General features: G+C 32.8%; 1 pseudogene; it reads right to left on the bottom strand.

Annotated features, from left to right (window-relative positions):
* Positions 1-4,962: 4,962 nt before the first annotated feature.
* On the bottom strand, positions 4,963-6,789 carry LOC132601996 (MDIS1-interacting receptor like kinase 2-like; annotated as a pseudogene).
* Between the last annotated feature and the right edge of the window lie 13,245 nt (positions 6,790-20,034).

The following is a 20,034-nucleotide window of genomic DNA, read 5'->3' as shown; positions in this document are numbered from 1 at the left end:
AATGTGTGTCCTCTATTTTTCGCTTGTATGTAATAATGGAAACAAGCTCGGAGTACATGAGAAAATGTGAAAAAAAAAAGATTGAGAAAAAGAAATAAAAAATACGTCTGTATGTTGTGACCGTAAATTGACCTTTATTTTCTCAGGCAGTCTAAATCTTCTCCTGTACCATTGACACTGCCTATGGTGTTGCACTCTTTCACCAGCCAAAGGTCCTAAGTTTTTCTTGAACTCTTGATTTATAAAAGGTACCAGGGAAGCTAGATATTTCATTTACCATCGTGAATCACTTATGCAGTCTCTCACTAAAATCTTCCTTTTAATAACCTCATCCTAATACCGGGAAAATCACAAATTTAACATTTTATGAATATTATAAAATATTTACTATCTTATTATCTTCACCTTATCTTCTTGTTTGCTACTTCCATTCGAAGGAGTTGGCAGCGGCCTCCGCATTCCACCAGCATGTCATTGATGGAGATTAACGGACACTTTTGCATCACTTTCTATAGAATTTAATTAGTGCTAACAATGACATTGGTTAAAAATTGGTTCTTCATTATATTTGTAAAGATGAAACGTACTTTTTAAAAACATTGACGGGTTTATGTTATGGGATAAATAATAGGAAGATGGTTAATGTAATACAGTAAATAAGGGGAAAACGTTTGGAAAAGTAATGACTTTTCATCTTTTATCTTTCAAAGTAATGCATTCAGGAAAACGTTTTGAAAGTAATGACTTCATCTTTCATTTTAGTAACTGCTTTCCGCTTTAACTAAATAATTATGTAGGTATTTTTAGGCTTTTTAAATTAAGATAAAGAGGAAAATAATGAGGAAAAACTCAAAAAAAAAAAAAAAAAAAAAAAAAAGAAGATAAATGAGTTTCCTGGCCAAAGAGATGTGCCACATCACTTCTCTTTTTCCTAGCTTTATATTATATATATATAAGATAAGATAGGATATAAAGAAATAATTATTTAATTGCTGAACTTGTAATTCAATCTTTATGTAATTAAGATAATACTATTAATTAGATGATTTATTACATTTTGATTTACTGCAGGGACAAAACAGTAATCCAACTTTAAAGATGGATCTTCCCACTTTTAGTAGGTAAACTCACATGAATAACTACCCTTTAGTAGTTCCTTACCTTTAGTAGCTACCGTTTCAATATTACCAACCATAACTACTATTTAGTGAACATATGTATTTTAATGGGTGTATTTGTTTGTTTTCAAATATATATTGATTCTGCAGCTACATTTATTGGTTTTCGTTGTATTTGATGCCATTTCAACAAAATTTCAAATACATTGTGTACATTCAAACTGCATATGAAGCCAAATACATTGAAATTTCCGTGTATTTGAAAACACTGTTCATATATTCAGCCAAATACATATGTTCATAGTTTCAACCAAATACACTATTCATATATTTAGCCAAATACACTGTTAACAAAAACACTCAAAAAGTACAAAAAACACTCAAAAAATACAAAAAACACTCAAATCCGCAGATCTGAGCCATTTCCCACCATATCTGAGATATACATTGCTCATATATTTAGCCAAATACACTCAAAAAATACAAAGAACACTCAAATCCGCAGATCTGAGCCAGCTACATAAACAAAAGAAGATTAATGATGATGTATAATATGTGGAAGATCAGTTGGCCTGCGAGTGAATTAGTTATATTTGGATGCGCCGACGCCGGAGATCGACCAGATCTGGAAGTAGATTTGATTCTCTCTGCCATTTCATGCTGCCATCTACGGCGACGCTGAGGTTCGTCTTCAAATGTTCAAAGCCGGTCCAGATGAGAGAAGAGGGGGGGGGGGGGGGGGGGGAGGGGGGAGAGAGAGAGAGAGAGAGAGAGAGGCGGTTGTTTTGGTTGGGATTTGCTAGAGTCGTCGCCGCGGCTCCGGGACTGTGGCGGCAGCGGTTGTAGTGAGGAGGGAGAGAGAAAGTTTTTTAGGGTTTTGAGAGGATGGAAAATCTGAAATGGATAGTGAGTGGGAACAGAGAACGATATATGTATTTGGGTATGTATTTTGATATAGTTATCAATTGTAATTTAGAAAAGTGAATTAGCTACTAATTATAATTAAATAAAAGAATAGTTATTATTAATAATTAGGTCTTAAAAGAAGCTACAATCAGTAAAAATTCCCTTTTAGTATTATACGAGTTCTTGGACGTGTCCCAATTCAATTAATATAGATTTTTTAAACAATATAGATAGATACATTAAAACATGAAAAAGAGTAATTGAAAATTCGAAGAAAGAAAATACAAAGCCGAATTTGATGAACAATGATGTTTAATGAGATAAATTTTGACGTAACTAAGTGCCACATATGATATGTGTGTACTTAACCTTACCTAACTAATTCTTCCTTATAGACGAAATCCTTGGTGCATATTCCACTTCGACGTTTTACTTGCTCAATCGTGACTATGACTCCTATTGATGAACATTATATTTATATTTTCAGTATGACTACATCTCAAATCTTCTTGTTGTTTCATCATGCCTTAAAACACTATTCAAATTTAGATGATTAATATAGCAAATAATTTAACAATAAAGAAAAGATTTTGGATAAGGTAAGGAAGGAGTATAGCATGTTCTATTAAAATTATCTCATTACAAACATACTCAAACCAAAGTACTTGCTGAGTCCTTTCTTTAGTTCGATCTTCTTTTTCTTTTTAAATTTTTCTTGAACAATATATTCTATAATTGATTAATTACAGTGCAATTTATGGAATTGAAATTAATAGAAAAGGAATTATTTATCACCAATAAATTTAAAACAAAATCATACAATGTGCTCAGTATACTTCCCATACACAATATGCAAAAATTTAAAGTCCAAAAAATGTTATAACCGCAAAGTAGAAAGTCACGTTATTGATTCATAGATAATATTCATTGTTGCAAAGTTCTTTCTATGTAGGTAAACCTTAAATTTACAATCATTAATGTTAACACAAAATTCTCAGTCAAGTTTCTTATTTTATTTTTTGCTATTTATGATGAAACAATTCATGGCAAATCTTTTTTGACTACTTTCTTATAGGCTTTTGAAATTTTAAAAAATGGTACTTGATAAATGAGGGGAAAGAAAGTTTGCTGGCTCAAAAGCTGTGCAACCTAAATGTTTCCATCAAAAAGAAAAAATAGAGGGGAAAAAAAGAGGATAGGTAAATCTAAAATGAGAATAGCAATTGCTGAAAGATTAAAACTCAAAGGAAAGAATTTTTTTATCATTATTAAATCAGAAAGAAAGACCAAATGCGTTCATCACATCTTCCATACACAAAATGCAAAAATTAAAAGTCCAAAAATAGACATAACTCAAAATGAAATTTGTATCTGAAGAGATAAAATACAACAAATCATGAAAATTTTCATTATGTTATTGAAGTATAAATAGTCGGGAAAACTAATTAGTTTTATACTGTTCAAAAGATGCGGAACCTAAACATTCCCGCCACCAAACAAGGGAAAATGGAGAATAAAGAAGGACAATAATCCTGGAACACACAAAAAAAAGGGAAAGATTTACCCATATATAATTGGTACATCAAATTTCAATCTTCATCTCCAGCTTTACACTCTTATAAAAAAATAGCATCATCCAGTTTGAATAACGAAAAAGTAAACAATATAATGAAGCTAAAAAGTACTCTAAAACTCAATTGTAAAGAAAAAATGAGAACCATAATATTTTCTCAAAATAAAGTCACTTTTCCCAACAATGCCTAATGACTAACCACAACGTTAATATATATATATATATATATATATATATATATATATATATATATATATATATTAAAATGTGATTGTTAAGTTCTCTTAGGCAAGAATTGATTGACAATTAAATGGTAATTACTAATGTGGCCATTGAATTGTTTTGGTCAAAAAACAGATGTTAATTCACGAGTAATGCCTCTAGACTTCTCTTTTTCATTTAAGAGTAATGACTCTTGGCTTCTTTTTAACCGATTGGATATTGTACAACACAATACAATTTAAGAGTTCTAATTAACTCTTTGACTTATCCATGATATGATTATTAACGAAGAGAAACTTGGCTGGATAGCAATTAACAGTCTTTAAAGGAATTAATGACCGTTCAATTTTATTATTTAGGCTTGACATAAATCGCACATTGACAACCGAGAAGAAGCTTAGAGGATCAAACTAATAAATATTGGAACGTGAAAAAGTTTTCTAAAATGCCATCAAGAAAATATGGATTTGTATAGCTATAAGGCACAATGCATAAACGGACACTTAAACTTGGCTTCAGCTGGCAAGTATGCCCTCCAACTTTGAGTGTGCACAAGTAGGCACCTCAACTTGTATAAAGTTGAACACATTAACACAAATGATGACACGGCACATAAATTTTGGAGGGCCACTTCAATGCCATGTCAGCATTTGTGTTTACGTGTTCAACTTTATTCAAGTTGAGGTGCCTACTTGTACACACCCAAAGTTGAAGGACATACTTGCTAGTTGAGGCCAAGTTTAAGGGCTTGTTTATGTGTTATGCCTATTAATTATTGGGAGATGAATCAATTCATTTATAATTTATCTGGTTCAATGCATTTGATTTTATTAATGAAAGTTTTTTTTTTCTTAAGAATAGAATTCACTCAACTTTTAATATAATATAACTATTTAATAGGTACTATTTAAGATGTTTTATGTTTTATTACATTTTAATTAGAGCAGGGGCAAGATTGTAATCTAACTTTGAAGATAGGAGCTTTCCACTCTTAGTATAATATGATATGATGATAGTGAATTTTATATATTATAGCCCCATACCTCCCAATCTTCATCTTATCATCCTTGATCACTGAAAGGCTAAAAAATACAGTGTAGCGGCAGAGTTTTCTTTTTTGCACTCGAACACTTGTTGATGTCATTAACTAATGAGTTGAGTAGTGCGGTAACTGCATTTTCCTGTACTTTCATGTCTTTTGAATGAAGTAATTAAGTTAACCAACAAGTTTGCAATTACATACATCGTGTTTCCAATCAAGCGGCTCTTGGACTTCAATATAATAAGCTTCAAATTATAGTTTATGGAAAAAAATATTGCTTTGGTGTATTCAACCCATACATAGCATCCTTCAAATCTGTTGCTTGAAAGATCAATATCAGTGTAAACAGTCAAAATTCCAATAAGTTCAAGCTCCTGTCCCTTGGTTGCAATTGTCAAAGGATCGCGGTAATGTCCTACTCCAACATTTATAGTAAGATATGTTGGTGCCTTCATTGTTTGATCAATTTTCCTCATGGCTTTCAAATGTTGAAACAAACTCATTGGTAAGTTTCCTGTGAAGGCATTGTAAGAGAGATCAAGGATTCGAAGCTCATAAAACATGGTTTCATTCCCAGAAGTTCTAATAGGGCCATGCAATTTATTCGATCTCAAGCTTAAAATTTGCAGCTTTGGAAGAGTTTTCAAGCACATTGGGAATGTGTCAACGAGGTAATTATCTCCTAAATTAAGAACTTGCAACTCTTTGCAATTGGCCAAAGATATAGAGATTTTCCCCTCTAGTTCATTCTCTTGGAAGTTGATGCTTTTGAGTACACTTCCAATGCTAAAAGTTGTTGGAAGAGTCCCGAAAAGATTGTTGTGGTGTAGATCCAAAACCTCAAGATGAGCACTCATGTTGCCAAAACATTGCAGAATTGCTCCTTTAAGATTGTTTCTACCCAAATTTAAAATCCGTAGTGATGTTAAATTGCAAATAGATGAAGGAATATCTCCACTGAGATTATTCATTGACATCGCCAAAACTTGGAGGCCATTGATATTACCCAAACATTGCATAATTTTTCCCTTAAAGTTGTTGTTTGAGAGATACAATAGTTCTAGTGATGTCAAATTGCACATAGACGAAGGAATTTCCTTGGTGAGATTGTTATTATGGAGAAACAGACCTTGCATATTTCTCAAATTTCCAATGGAAGAAGGAATAGATCCGGAAAGGTTATTGCTAGAAAGATCCAAAAGAGACAAGCTGTTCAAATTACCCAACGAAGCAGGAATAGAACCACTAAGAGAGTTAATACTCAAAACTAGCACAACAAGAGACTTTAGGTTACCAATTTCTTCAGGAATGGAGCCAGAAAGTTGATTTTCATAAAGATACAAAAAAGACAAGCTGGTCAAGTTCCCCAATGAAGCAGGAATAAAATCATTTAGAAAGTTAGCACCCAAAGATAGCTTAGTAAGAGACCTTAGGTAACCTATTTCTTTGGGAATGGTACCATTTAAATGGTTGTCAAATAGGCGGAGGGTCTGAACCTTGGATAGTGAGCCGATTTGTGGTGGGATTGTTCCTGAAATCTAATTCATACGCAAGTCAAGATAGATAAGATTAGTGAGATTACAAATTTCAGGTGGGATGGTGCCAGAGATATTGTTCCTGCTAAGATCAACATACTCAAGAAAAGGGAGAGATGAAAATGGAAAATCATAGAGTGTACCAAAGACACTAGCATTTGTAATATTCAACATGTTTATCCTACCATTAAAGCATATAACTCCATACCAGTCTTTGTATGCATTAGAACTTTGTCTCCACGAAGCCAATAAGGAATTATTCTGGTTATTGAAAGTTGCTTTCCATTTTAGGAGTGCTGTTTCTTCCTCCTCTGTGGAAACCAAAGTAACTGTAAAGACTAGATATAAAAGGGTGAAAAACTGAAATAGAAAAGTTTTCTTGGGAACCGTCATGTTTGTGAAAAGGATATAAAAAGTTTGCATTAGAGAAGATATCAAGAATGCTAAGCTCTGTGTTAATTCCTAATTAAAATCTTAGCGATTTATATGAGACGATTTTAAATAGGGGACTTCCTAAAGATCGTGCGAAATTTCTTGATGATTTAGACAGAAAGATAAAGCATCTTAAAAAAAGGTTCACTTTGAGTTTGAAATATAATATTACGGAAGTAGTTTAAGCTAAAGATTTTTTGGTCTCAGTAGATTAAGCCAAGAAAGACGCTGCATCGTACAGCTAGTACTCCTTTCTTTCAAAAAAGATTTAAAAAGTTCAACAAAAAAAGGAAAATTGAATGTATTTATTTTCCAGTCTTTATTGTTTAACCATTTGATATCAAAAATGTACCCAAATTTTTTAGTAAGAGGTGTCAATCGTTAGCACTGAAAAAAGAGAATAAATAAAAAATTGTGATTCAGCCCTTATCCGAAAGCCACTAATCCAAGTAAATTAAATTGATGTTGCGTGCGTAGGGACAACTTAAGAGGGAGGCTTTTCCTACTAAATTTAAATTTGATACCTTTAATTAAGGGTGAAAGGATCTTATTCATTCTAAGTGAATCACAACCAAAAAAAAAAAAACTAATAGTCTTAGTTTTGCCGTAAAATAAGATGCTTTTAGTAAATGTCATCTCTTTCACTTGATTTTTTTTTTTTTTTTTTTTTGAAAAATCAAGTAAATCTCTCTTGAAATGTATGACAGTATCTTTTTGCTTAGATAGTTGTCCCCCGGGATAATTAAGAATGTTTTCTTCTTACCAACAGGATAAGATGTTAAGCCCTTAAATCTTGAATTAAGAATGATGACCTGTCCATGCACTTTGATATGAAAGCACCATCCACATTTAGATAAGTGGGATTTGTCTCACAATCTATTATGCACCACTTGGCAAATAACAATAGTATTCCCTCTTTTACTTAATCAAAAAATACTAAAATAAAATTTGCCTTTTACTTTTTCATTCTAGCAAATCGATATTTTTTTTTTTTCAATTTTACTCTTATCATTAAGTAATTAACGGCTTTCAAACTAATTGGAGTACTAGTAGTCAGGGTGGCTCAACATAATTGGAGGTGTAAAGCGAAACTTTAACTACAGGCCTAAAACCTAAATGAATTTCGAGATGTTGTATTTGAAATCTATTTTTCTAACTTTCATTAGATGCAAAATTATTACTTAATAATTTTCTTATAAATGATTTCTTTCAATGTTGAAAAACATCCTTTCATTGAGGCAATTATTACATGAATTGTTAACATGATTCTATACGCAATAAATTGGTAAATTTTAAGTAAAAAGAATAGATTTAGAAACATAAAATCTAAATTAAAAAGTTGATAACTTGGTATACCCACACTTTAATATGTTTGTTGTAATGCTTGAAAACCTAAGAAGAAACAAAAAGAATTTTCGATTCACTTTATTCAATGCTTTATGATAATTGGCTCTTACTTTTAACAGAGTATTACTCCGAACTTATTAGAAATTTGAAAAAATAGAGTACAAAAAGAGTTAAAGAGATAAAATAATATGAGTGTTACCAGACATAATGTAAGAAGGCAAAACAACATTTTCTTGGTTTCTTCTATTTGAAAAAGGTTAAAGATAATAAAATGATATAAATTTATGAAAAATATTGTACTCTTTATAATGAGTAATTAATTTTCTTTTAGAAAAAATTAACACATAATTCTTGGTAAAATTTGGGGCCCCCCAAATTGGGGGCCTAAGGCATATGCCTTACTTGCCTGGGCATGGAGCCGGCGCTGCTAGTAGTCGAATTTAAATTTCCAAAGTACCACAAGGATAATTTGGTAATATTTGCATTTAATTAATATTTTTTTTAAGGAGAGTGAAAATGTAGTTGAACAAGTAAAAGGAAACGGAGGAAGTAATAGTCTGTTTGGTCAAACTTCCAAAATATGTTTATTTTGAAAACTGCTTTTTGTCACAGGTGTTTTCCGGAAAAATAATTTGGAGAGCAGTATGTTTTGCTTAGCCACGATTCCGAAAGTTTTTATAAGGAAAAAATTACTTTGGTAACTTCTGAAAATTATTTTCCGCCGCAACTTAAAAGCACTTTAAACTATGGTGGTTGTTAAAACCATCATCATATTTTGAGTTGATTATTTTGGTTGTTAAAATTAAGTAACTTGTGCAGAGTACATTTTTAAATATATTGTAGTGATTCATCACAAGTCTTGCGAGTCAATGGCATACATATATATATATATATATATATATAATATATATTTAGCTTGTGAAATACGCCAGGTAATTAGAACGACTGAGGAGTCAATGAGTCAATGTTGCACTTTCCGTGCAAAAGTAAAGACTAACAATTCAAATGTGTTTGTTAATTACTAATTGGTCAACTTTAAAGTTGTGGAAATCTTTCTACTTGCGGAAAAGTAACGTGCATGGAAAAAGCAACCACTTTCAGAGAGAGTGTAAATATGGGGTCCGTTTAGGATTTGATTAAAAATAGCTAAGAACTAAGTGCTGAAAAACATTTTTAGGTGATATTTATAAAAGAAAAAGATTTAAATAGGCCACTGAAAAATAACCCAAGTATGCCATCCGTCAATAGTTGAGGTAAAAGATGCACAATTCCGCAAAGTCTTTTTTGAGCCTTTTCTTCTTCTAGAAAAAGATCACGTGTAGGAAAGTTTTTGCCGTTAGTGTCTGGTTAAAAAAGTATTGAATACTGATAAGCATGTAGCGCCCTGTAAAAGTTTGTAAACTGTAGGTGCATCTTAAGGTTTGAATGAGCTATTGAGTTATTTCTCATGTGTGGATTTCTTATTTTAAGAATTTATATTATATATGTTGCTCGCTTGCTACCAACATCCTTCGTGCCGTTGCTGGTGCTAGTGTGTTAGTTGGATATAACAAGCTTCAGCTGATTGTTTTTTCGGAAATAGAAATATGGTTCTAGTGTTGCCTAAACTCAGACCATATATATCAGCCTTTAGGTATTAGATGTTTGATAGTTTGTAATATAAGAGGACTTAAATTGAATAGATACATCTATTCGTGAAAGGACATGACTATTTTGAAAAGTCATCTCTCAAATTCTATAAATATAAGGACGCTCTTGAAGAAGAATATACAAAAATTTGCAGGTATAATTTTGGCTTTGTTGTATCCTGAAGGGAATTGCTTGTGTTTTCCCCAATCTGTGTATGAACAATATCTCTTTAAGGATAGATTCTTCCACGCCTCAAAGCCATTTCTTCTTCGACTATTATATGTTTACCTATTTTTTTAACATTAGATGTTGGTGAAAATCTTTTTGCAGTTCAATGTGAGGATTCTTTTTGGAAAGACGCTTTCGTTTTACCTCTTTTTTCTTGAGCGGGTTAGAAATTGGAAACCCCCCTCACTTATTTCCCCTGTTTTGGGACCTTTATATCTGCAAACATTACAGATTCACAAAGATGCTTTAACAATTATAAAAATTTTACTCTAGTTAATTCTTTTACTTCACAGGCTGCCAACTGTAAGATTTCAAGGCGAAGTATGTTTTTTTCTTAAATGTTGTGCTATCTGTTAGAAAAAAAAAATAGCTAGTATTTTTCCTGTTCAAATTCATAATAGGTCAGTTACAGAATGATCTACAAAGGAACTCATCAAAGGAACTCATCACTGAGAAATTTTAATATTTCAAACAGATTAACATTTTGAAAAGAAATATGACTGCGGTTTGTGCCCAAATCGGACCATATAGCATCGTTTAGAATTAGATATTGCAGAGTTACATATTATCATACTCGAATATTTTGATACAATTAAATTTCAATTGGTTTCAGATCGATTTTTCACAATTGAATCTCTTCATACTTTGACGTGTGCCCCCGTATGTGTAACAGTGAATTTTATATATTACTAGTTTCTGAACACGTGCATTACACGTGTATCCCATATCAAATTGTACATAGTATAAATATTAAATCATATAACTAATGAGTAGCAACTCTTCTAATATATTAAATATCCAGGTTGACAATTTCCTTGCTAAGTCTGTTGCATTTCCATTTTAATGACCATTTAGAGCCCTACTCCCTAATTGGTTTTTACTTTAGTGAAAATTCATATCTCATAAAATTCTGCATCGTCCGAAAGCAACTAAGAGAGGAGGGTCGAGTTTCAACAAAGCATATTTTCACACATGGAACTAAATAAATAGATTATACAAAAATCTATCTCACTCTAATACAGGAATTTAAAATTTTAATGTAATTGGCTATTATAAGAACACAACAATCATTACAGTACAATATTTCTTGAAATTTCTTTTCAATTTAAGAAACTGAAGAGAAGATTGATTAAAGAATACACATCAATACATAGACTATCTCATTGCATGTCAAGGATATTTATTCTCAGTCGCTTCACCTACTGCATCCTCAACTCGATGTGACAAAGCTTTAGCATCACTCCTTACACCTTGATGTGCCGTGAAATTACGGGATATTCGATGCTAATTCCTTAAGCTTTTGTGACTCTTCAAGCACTTTTGTTGTTATTTTTCGTGTATTTATGTCGTTTTATAGGATAAGATGTCCGGAGAGCATAACGGAGCAAAATGGAACAAAAATGGCTGAAATGCGGCACATGCTAGCAGCACATGCGAGTAGCATGTTGTGCATGCGAGCAGCACTCGCTGCAGCATGTGCTGACAGAGATATTTGCACAACATGCTACAGTTTGGTGCAACATGCGACACAAGATGCGAGTAGCATGTTGTGCACGCAGGGTATTTTTGTCCAGATTTTGTTCCCGTTTTGACACTTCTATAAATAGAATGCTAAGGTTTGTAAAACTCATCTTTGGCCATTCAACACAAGTTTTGGAGACTAGGGTTCCTACATCACACTTGGGGATTGAAGATTTGAAGTTTTGATAAGAAATTTCTTAACCCTTCACTCATTTCTTCAATTCCTTGCTCTGTATTGTATATCTAAGTGTGTAGAATTTTATTCCATAACTTTAATCTTGTTATGAAAATATTCATTTGCAAAGTTGGATGAAACCTCTTGTTATGCTTATGTATTGAATGATCTTTATTGCTATTGAAGTGGGTCTTTGTTGTTTTATTTAATCTTGTTCTTTAATGTTTCTTAAGGGATTAGCTAACCCTAAGACTCGCCCATTTACTTTGATTGAGCTCGGAAGAGGAATTCTAGGTTGGGAAAGATTAATTAACAAGAATTTGGGTCATTAAACCCATCTAATAACTTGAGCTCGGAAGAGGATAGTTACTTGAGGTTAAATTGATTGTACCTAATATCACACTCTAAGGCTTGGAAAAGCTTAGAGTGAAATTCATTGATTTGGTTGGAAGACTTTCAATGAGATTTTAGAAATCATTATCTATCAACACAAACCGACTCTTAGTTGTAAAATCATAAAATACATTGGATCGTTACTTGAGAGTTTCTTGTATCCATGCTTGTGGCCATTGATCATTTTACTTGCTTTCTAGGTTAGTTTACATTTCCGCATTAGTTATAATTTTCTCAAAAACCAAAATATTATCTATCGTTTGGCTTAGCTTGGTAAGTGAAAGTTCCTTACTTTCTTAATCGCCTAGTATATTGTTCCCTGTGGGATCGACCCCGACTCATAGTTGGATAAATTATATTGCATACGACCGTGTATACTTTCTCTTTGAGGAGTGGATTTGGACGTTATCACACCTGCAACAAAAACTTCCAACTTCAACACATTTTGGGGTTAAAAATATGAATATGTTAGATAAATTCAACTTAAAAATATAAAATCTTGAATACTAAGCATATACTTATCTGTGCTTGGCACAACCCTAAAAAAATCCGATACATAATTAAGTGTTATTGTCACGTGTTTATAAAGAATATGTGTGTGAATGAAACAAAAGAAACTATATCATTATCACATATAAAACCTTCTTTAAGAAAGTGAGCAGACTCTTCTATACAAAGACAAATCTGCAAACAAAGAAGTCCGAAAAATTATACCTGAGAAATTGTTCACTGCATTTAAAAAAAAAAAAAAAACAGAAACCAAGTTGGAATATCAAACTCCTATTGGTTCACGTTTAATAATGTTCAAAATCTATTAAAAGTTCCCAAAACTGCTGTAACAGTTCTAATTAAGAAGCACGTAATTGCTCTGATATAGAAAAATATAATAAATGAAGGAAAATCCCCAAAAAAAGATTAAAAAAATATAAATAGAGAGATTCGGAGCTAAATTTACCTTTTTGGTACAAGAATATTGTAGGATTAGAATTCAAGAAAAGGATAAAATGGTCATTTAACTTTTCATGAATATTTTAGTAATTTAACTTTAGCTATAGGAGTTTCCCAATATTATACTCTATACTAGTCAATTTATCCCACTTCAAGCGGTCAACACCTGAACTGACAAAATTGAGCTAAAAAATAAAATTTTCATAATACGAAAAGTGAAACTACATATATAATGTAAGACTACATTAGAAAGAAAATCGAAACACGATGCAAATTTGTATTTTTTTTTTTTTTTTTTTTTGTCTAATTTTAATTTCAAGCTACACTTGTCTTACTTATCATGGTTAAGTAATGTATTCTCACCCTAATAAACTTAAACATGATGAATTAGTATGATTTGTAAACAGCCGATATAGATATCTATCTATCTATATATATTATTGTTACAACATCACTGGCTCACTTTCGAATCCCGTGTGAATCAATATTGTAAATTTGTAATATTACCCCACCGAAAGATGTGTCCCGAACAAAAATTCGGAGAGTCCTTGTCAATTCCCTCATTGTTTTTCTCTAAAAAAAAAACAAAAAAAAAAACGCAAAATAGTACTAATTCAAGAAGAGCAAGTCTGTTAGCTTGGATGAAGGAGAAGAGGTCATTGATGATTTCAAGGTGCCAAACTCGGGTAGCACTCTTACAAGGAAACATTGCCTGGTGATTCTATAGGGCGCAGCCATTCCAACTTCTGATTGAAAAGATATGTTACACGCTGACTTTCAATCAACAATATATAGACGTGGTCACTGGACAATACCCGAGGCATGTGCGGGAAGAAGGCAAGGCCATTGAGTTCAAGAATACGAGACATAGGATTTACTCTAATGACAATGGGAATAATTGGTGTATTCGTATTGGTATGGCATGTGGAACCACATCAATTTCGAGCATCCTGCAACATTGAATACCTGGATATGGACCCTAAGAAGGAGGAGGAATAATCAACGATCTCACTGTTTTTTTGCATGAGGAAGGACTATTATTCCAAGGTTGGTAAGGCATGGAAGCGCAGCTATATTCTTTACGGTAAATCAACTATGATTGCAGCAGCTGTTAATAACTTCTTGAACTATGACATGTATGATCTTGAGCTCACATCAGTTAATAATAACTCAATGCTTAATAATATGGTAGCATAATGAAAAGAGTGAAATATAACCTACATGCTTAATTGAACTATGAGGTAGAAGTCTTTTTACTTTCGTTAGCGTATCTATATTGTATTAGTAGAAGAAACAGCAGCCACGTTGAGTTTAAACATCAGCTGTTTAGGGACAGGATAGTCTCGTTATATGTATAAAATACATTTAAGAGTTTACATGGACCTGCAATATGGGCATCACTCTTTTGTGTCATTGGAATGTTAACATACCTGCCCCGTTATGGACCCATTACCTTTATTAGAGCAGTTCACCTCTTCTTCTTTCCCTCTATGTTGGCATTGAAAAGATTTGTTCTAGCGGTTGCTGCACAACATTTGGAGATATCAGTAAGGAAATTGAGAGATAAAGCTAGCCTATTCGTTAAGGGAAATCAATAAAAACCAACCAACCAAACAAAAATTTATGGATTCATGGATAATAAGTACCCTTTCTGCTGGGATTAATTACCGTGGCGCGTAATTTCAGAGCCAAATTTGTAGCAGCAATAGCATGGGGAACTAACTGTCCCTGTGCCATAACCTTGGACTTGTAAATCTCCACAAGCACCCTCTCATCATACTCCTTGAATTGCCTCATCCCAAATCCATTAAAACCATAATATCCTGCATATCCACCATGCCTATTGCTCATACACCTCGAATATGCAATCGTTCACATATGCATCCTGTTCTTTTATCCACAGAGATGTAAAGGAAAGTTCTAAGCAGTACCAAATAATATCCTAGAAAATTATGTAAAGAAACTCATTATTCAAGAATCAATTGGAGAGCCAAACAATGATCTTGAAATTCTTCTTTTAATAAAAATTCAAATGCCTGCAATTGTCATCAATAAAAATAATACTATGCTGGAACTGAAGGATGACCAAAAGATAAACACACATGTTCGTGTTCAAGGAATAGGACATCTAACGGAGCATAAACTAAACCTTATGTGGTAGCTATTGGCAATTAAACACAAGCTGATGCTTCAGTTTGCGCACAAAACTTCAAAGTAACATAAATATATTCTTCTATATTTGGTATGAGAAGAGCATAAGCAGTTATTTATAGAAAAGTCTGTCTAAGACTGTCACGCTTCCAAAAATATCATCCACCACCTACGCATCCCCCCCCCCCCCCCCCCCCCAAGTTATTTGATGTTTGAGATAGGAGGACAAAGACAGACTTTATTCATTTCTGAAACAACCCTATCATTGCTAAATGATATAGTGTAGTGCCAAATTCTCCGAGTTCATAAAAAGAGAACAGTGTTACCAAGAAGCTATGATGTCTAGTCACAAAAGAATTAAAATTTGAAAATTGTCAAGTAAATCGACACTATCTAAATCGAAAATATCAAGACTTACATAATAAAAGAGCAATAATCTTCGTTAGCAACACAAGAGGCAACAAAATCATACTGACGTGCCCATGGAAAAACTAAGTAAAATAATCAGAGATTTTCAACCAACATATATATATTGGAAGAATCATAATTAGTCTCTAAGGTGACGTACCAAAATATGAGATAAAGGTATAAGTGAGAAGCTTCGGCTGAATCTCTGCTTCGACTCCTTCATTAAGGACTTCGGAACAATAAAAGTCCACTTTCTGTAAAAAAATCAATAGGCAATGAATTTGCTTTGTATAAAAAAATAAAAATGTTCACAATTCTAGATTACTAATCTAATGGAGCCAAGAAATGAGACAAGCAAACACCAAACAAAGAACTTCAGGAATAGATCATATCTAGATGGCACTGTTTTAAGTGCTTAAGGCATCGCTAGTGTGAACTGGCCAATGCAACGATACCCACAATTGCGCACCGAGAATGTTTTTAATCATCATCACTTTTGACCGGTTAAATGTCACCAGTCAAGCATACTCTTCGCAAACAATGTATGCCTGTCGAACTATCTCTATGGCGAGACCCTTCAACTCCACAATATATTCGACATGACCTTTCAGTGTATGCAACTCCCAAAGTCTGTAATGAAAGACGTCACTTTCGCAGGGATAAGAAACCAGAGAAAATTCTGCTTCTCCTTTGATTTATGAAGAGGCTGTTTGGCAGGAATCTTTGAAGTTAAATGGGAAAATTTTTCAGCGACTATTGATTTGTTCATCTCCTTTGATTTATGAAGCGGGTTTGCTTAAACGGTCGCAAGTTAATGAGCCATTGGGTTTTCCACTAATCCTCTGTTTGGATGGTTGTTTCCGGTGGTTCATTAAGGGATTAGGAGAATGCGTGGTGTTTGTTTCTTGTGGTAATAGGAACGACGAGGTGGCTTCAAATAGTTGCGATTCTTCGGCCTTTTGTATATTAGAGTGGGGGTAGAATTCAAGGTAAATTAAATGCCAAAAACACCACAAAAAAAATACTCAAATAGGATTTCAGGCCTTAGAGAGCGCCAAGTCACTGGGCCTATGTCCTGGCGGAAAATTTGTCAGCGACTATTGATTTGTTCATCTCCATTGATTTATGAAGCGGGTTTGCTTAAACGGTGGCAAGTTAATGAGGCTATTGGGTTTCCATTAAGGGATTAGGAGAATGCGTGGTGTTTGTTTCTATTGGTTATAGGAACGACGAGGTGGCTTCAAGTAGTTGCGATTCTTCGGCCTTTTGTATATTAGAGTGGGGGTAGAATTCAAGGTAAATTAAATGCCAAAAACACCACAAAAAAGATACTCAAATAGGATTTCAGGCCTTAGAGAGCGCCAAGTCACTGGGCCTATGTCCTGGCGGAAAATTTGTCAGCGACTATTGATTTGTTCATCTCCATTGATTTATGAAGCGGGTTTGCTTAAACGGTGGCAAGTTAATGAGGCTATTGGGTTTCCATTAAGGGATTAGGAGAATGCGTGGTGTTTGTTTCTTTTGGTAATATTTTGGTAATAGGAACGACGGGGTGGCTTCAAGTAGTTGCCACTCTTCGGCCTTTTGTATATTAGAGTTGGGGTAGAATTCAAGGTAAATTAAATGCCAAAAACACCACAAAAAAGATAAATAGGATTTCAGGCCTTAGAGAGCGCCACATCACTAGGCCTATGTCCTGGCGGAAAATTTGTCAGCGACTATTGATTTGTTCATCTCCTTTGATTTATGAAGTGGGTTTGCTTAAACGGTGGCAAGTTAATGAGGCTATTGGGTTTTCCACTAAGGGATTAGGAGAATGCGTGGTGTTTGTTTCTTTTGGTAATAGGAACGACGGGGTGGCTTCAAGTAGTTGCGACTCTTTTTATTTCTTCATATATTAGAGCGGGGGTAGAATTCAAGGTAAATTAAATGCCAAAAACACCACAAAAAAGATAAATAGGATTTCAGGCCTTAGAGAGCGTCACGACACTGGGCCTATGTCCTGGCTTTATATAGATAAATAGATTATATTTTATGTTATATATAGAGATTATAGATGGATAGATGATTAAGTTCATGTATATAATTAGTGTTCTGTATGGTAAAATGGTAAACAATTTTGAAGATAGGAGCTTCCCACTCTTAATATAACTAGTTCCTATGTACGTGCCTCGCACGTAAATCATTAGTCAATTATTTTATACCTAAGAAAAAAATATTTATTAGAAACTGTATATAGAAAAAGAAATAGTTGTAAAGAAATTGACGTTAAAAATGAAATAATGTCTTAAATGCAAAAAAAAAAAAAAAAAAAAAAAAAAAAAAAAAAAGTCAATGTTATTGCATTAGCATAATAATGGATTTTAAAATTATCAAAATGTCACTACAAAAAAATGAATAATTTACGTAGGTTGAAAGTTATAATTTGCGAGGGTTTTATTTTTCGCTAGCAAATAGTGGAGGCTAAAAACCTCTGCAAATTGGAACTTTCAACCTCCGCAAATTACTCAGTTTTTTTGTAGTATTTAGACATCTCTAGACTTGCAAATATGATCAATTTAGTAAGTTAGCTAATAATATTAGATGGTGTAGAACAATAGAAATATGTAATGCGGCTATACCTTACCTAGTATATTTCTAAGACGGTGTTTTTGATATATATTTTTTTGTCTGCTATAACCAAACTCTTGCATCTATATCGCTCTTGAAAATGCAATCCAGACCAATTTATATTTAAATCAATTTGTTAAATTCATTTTGATTTACTTTTAACTAAATTGTTTCGATATAGTCACGCTCATGGCTTTATAAAAAAAAGTGTAATTAACATGACTCTGTTTCGAAAAGCATCCTGCACCAATCGATCACATATCATGTGCCACTTTTCTCTGCCTATATCTATAGATTCAAACCCTTAGCGGTCGTTTGGCAGCTGGTTAAAATTATGCAGGAATTAGTAATACATGAATTAGTTATGAGGAAATCTATATATTATTTTATGCAGGTATTAGTTAAGCAGAGTTTAGTTTACTCATGTATAAGTTATTTATGTATTAGTTATTCCAGCTTCTATCCTGCATAAAATAATACATAGGTTCTCTCATAATTTATACATATATTAATTATGCATATTTCTAAATTGCTAACCAAACACTGTATAAACTACAAAACATGATCTTACTTATATAAAATTTAATACCTACATAACTCAACTCCAAACTAGCTACTGAACAACCCCTAAGATTTCAAACACAAGAATAGAAACTCAAAGGTGAAAGTAAGTACTCCCTCTGTGTTCCAATATATGCAATACCAAACACACTTCAAATTTTTTAAAAAAAAATCAAAAATCAAAATACACTTCTCATTTTATGCTTAATGAGAAACAATTATAACCACAAAAATATTATGTTATGCTTAAAACCACGAATTTCAAAAGTTATATAACCGTGCAAATACTATAATATTAGATCATAAATATCAAAAATCTCATTTTTCTTTTTTACTCTATATTTATTTTGTCACATAAATTGAAATGGAGGTAGTAGACTCGAGAAACCGTGCATCCTCCGATTGTTCGTGCAGCCCAACATACAACCCAATAGCATAATGAATGAAATTCGTTTTCCTTGTGTAAATTAAACAAACGCTCCATGTATAAATATTAAATATCAGAAACCATTTTTTTTTAAACCAAAATTGGTTCGCAGAATTTCTATCCGTAAATTTTTGTAATAAAAGCAGTAATAGAATTATATTGTGCTCTAACTCCTTAATAAATGCATGGCATCCCCACTCTTTCGTCATTACTTATTTCAGTCAATCAGTTTTGCTATTTATTTCCTCTGCTTATGAATTTGATTCAATTTTGAAAGTATCATGAGGATATTTGTTATATTCTCCGATCCACTTTCCTAAGACACATGACTCTTCCAAATATTGAATTTTATAATATTGTGTAAATTGTTTATACTCAGACCAATAGTACCTAACTTGAAAAACATCCATGACAATGTGATTGATTCCATGTTATTAATCTGCACAATTTATTTGCGACGTAAAATAATATAAAGCTGACACTCTTCGATTGGGAATCAAATTGTAAAATCTTTTTCAAGTCCAAAGCTAACAAAATGTTAAATGAAAAGTCAAAGTAATATATTCACACATCAGCTCATTATAATGTCGTTAATATTAGGTCATTTCAAATTTAATTAGTGATAGATTATAGACTCCTTTGTCACGACCCAGCTAGGGACCGTGACGGGTACCCGGGGCTAGCCACCGAGCACCACTCGCTCTAATACTCATCTTACTCATTTAATGCTCTTTTACCAATTTTATACACGAATTGTAGGAAAATTATATTTTATATAGAAACATAAATACTTATACCACTTTTGCCT

This window comes from Lycium barbarum, chromosome 7 (genome assembly GCF_019175385.1).
Source record: "Lycium barbarum isolate Lr01 chromosome 7, ASM1917538v2, whole genome shotgun sequence".
Classification (NCBI taxonomy): Eukaryota; Viridiplantae; Streptophyta; class Magnoliopsida; order Solanales; family Solanaceae; genus Lycium; species Lycium barbarum.
Note: the sequence above shows the minus strand (reverse complement) of the source record. Positions and strands in the feature narration are given on the sequence as shown.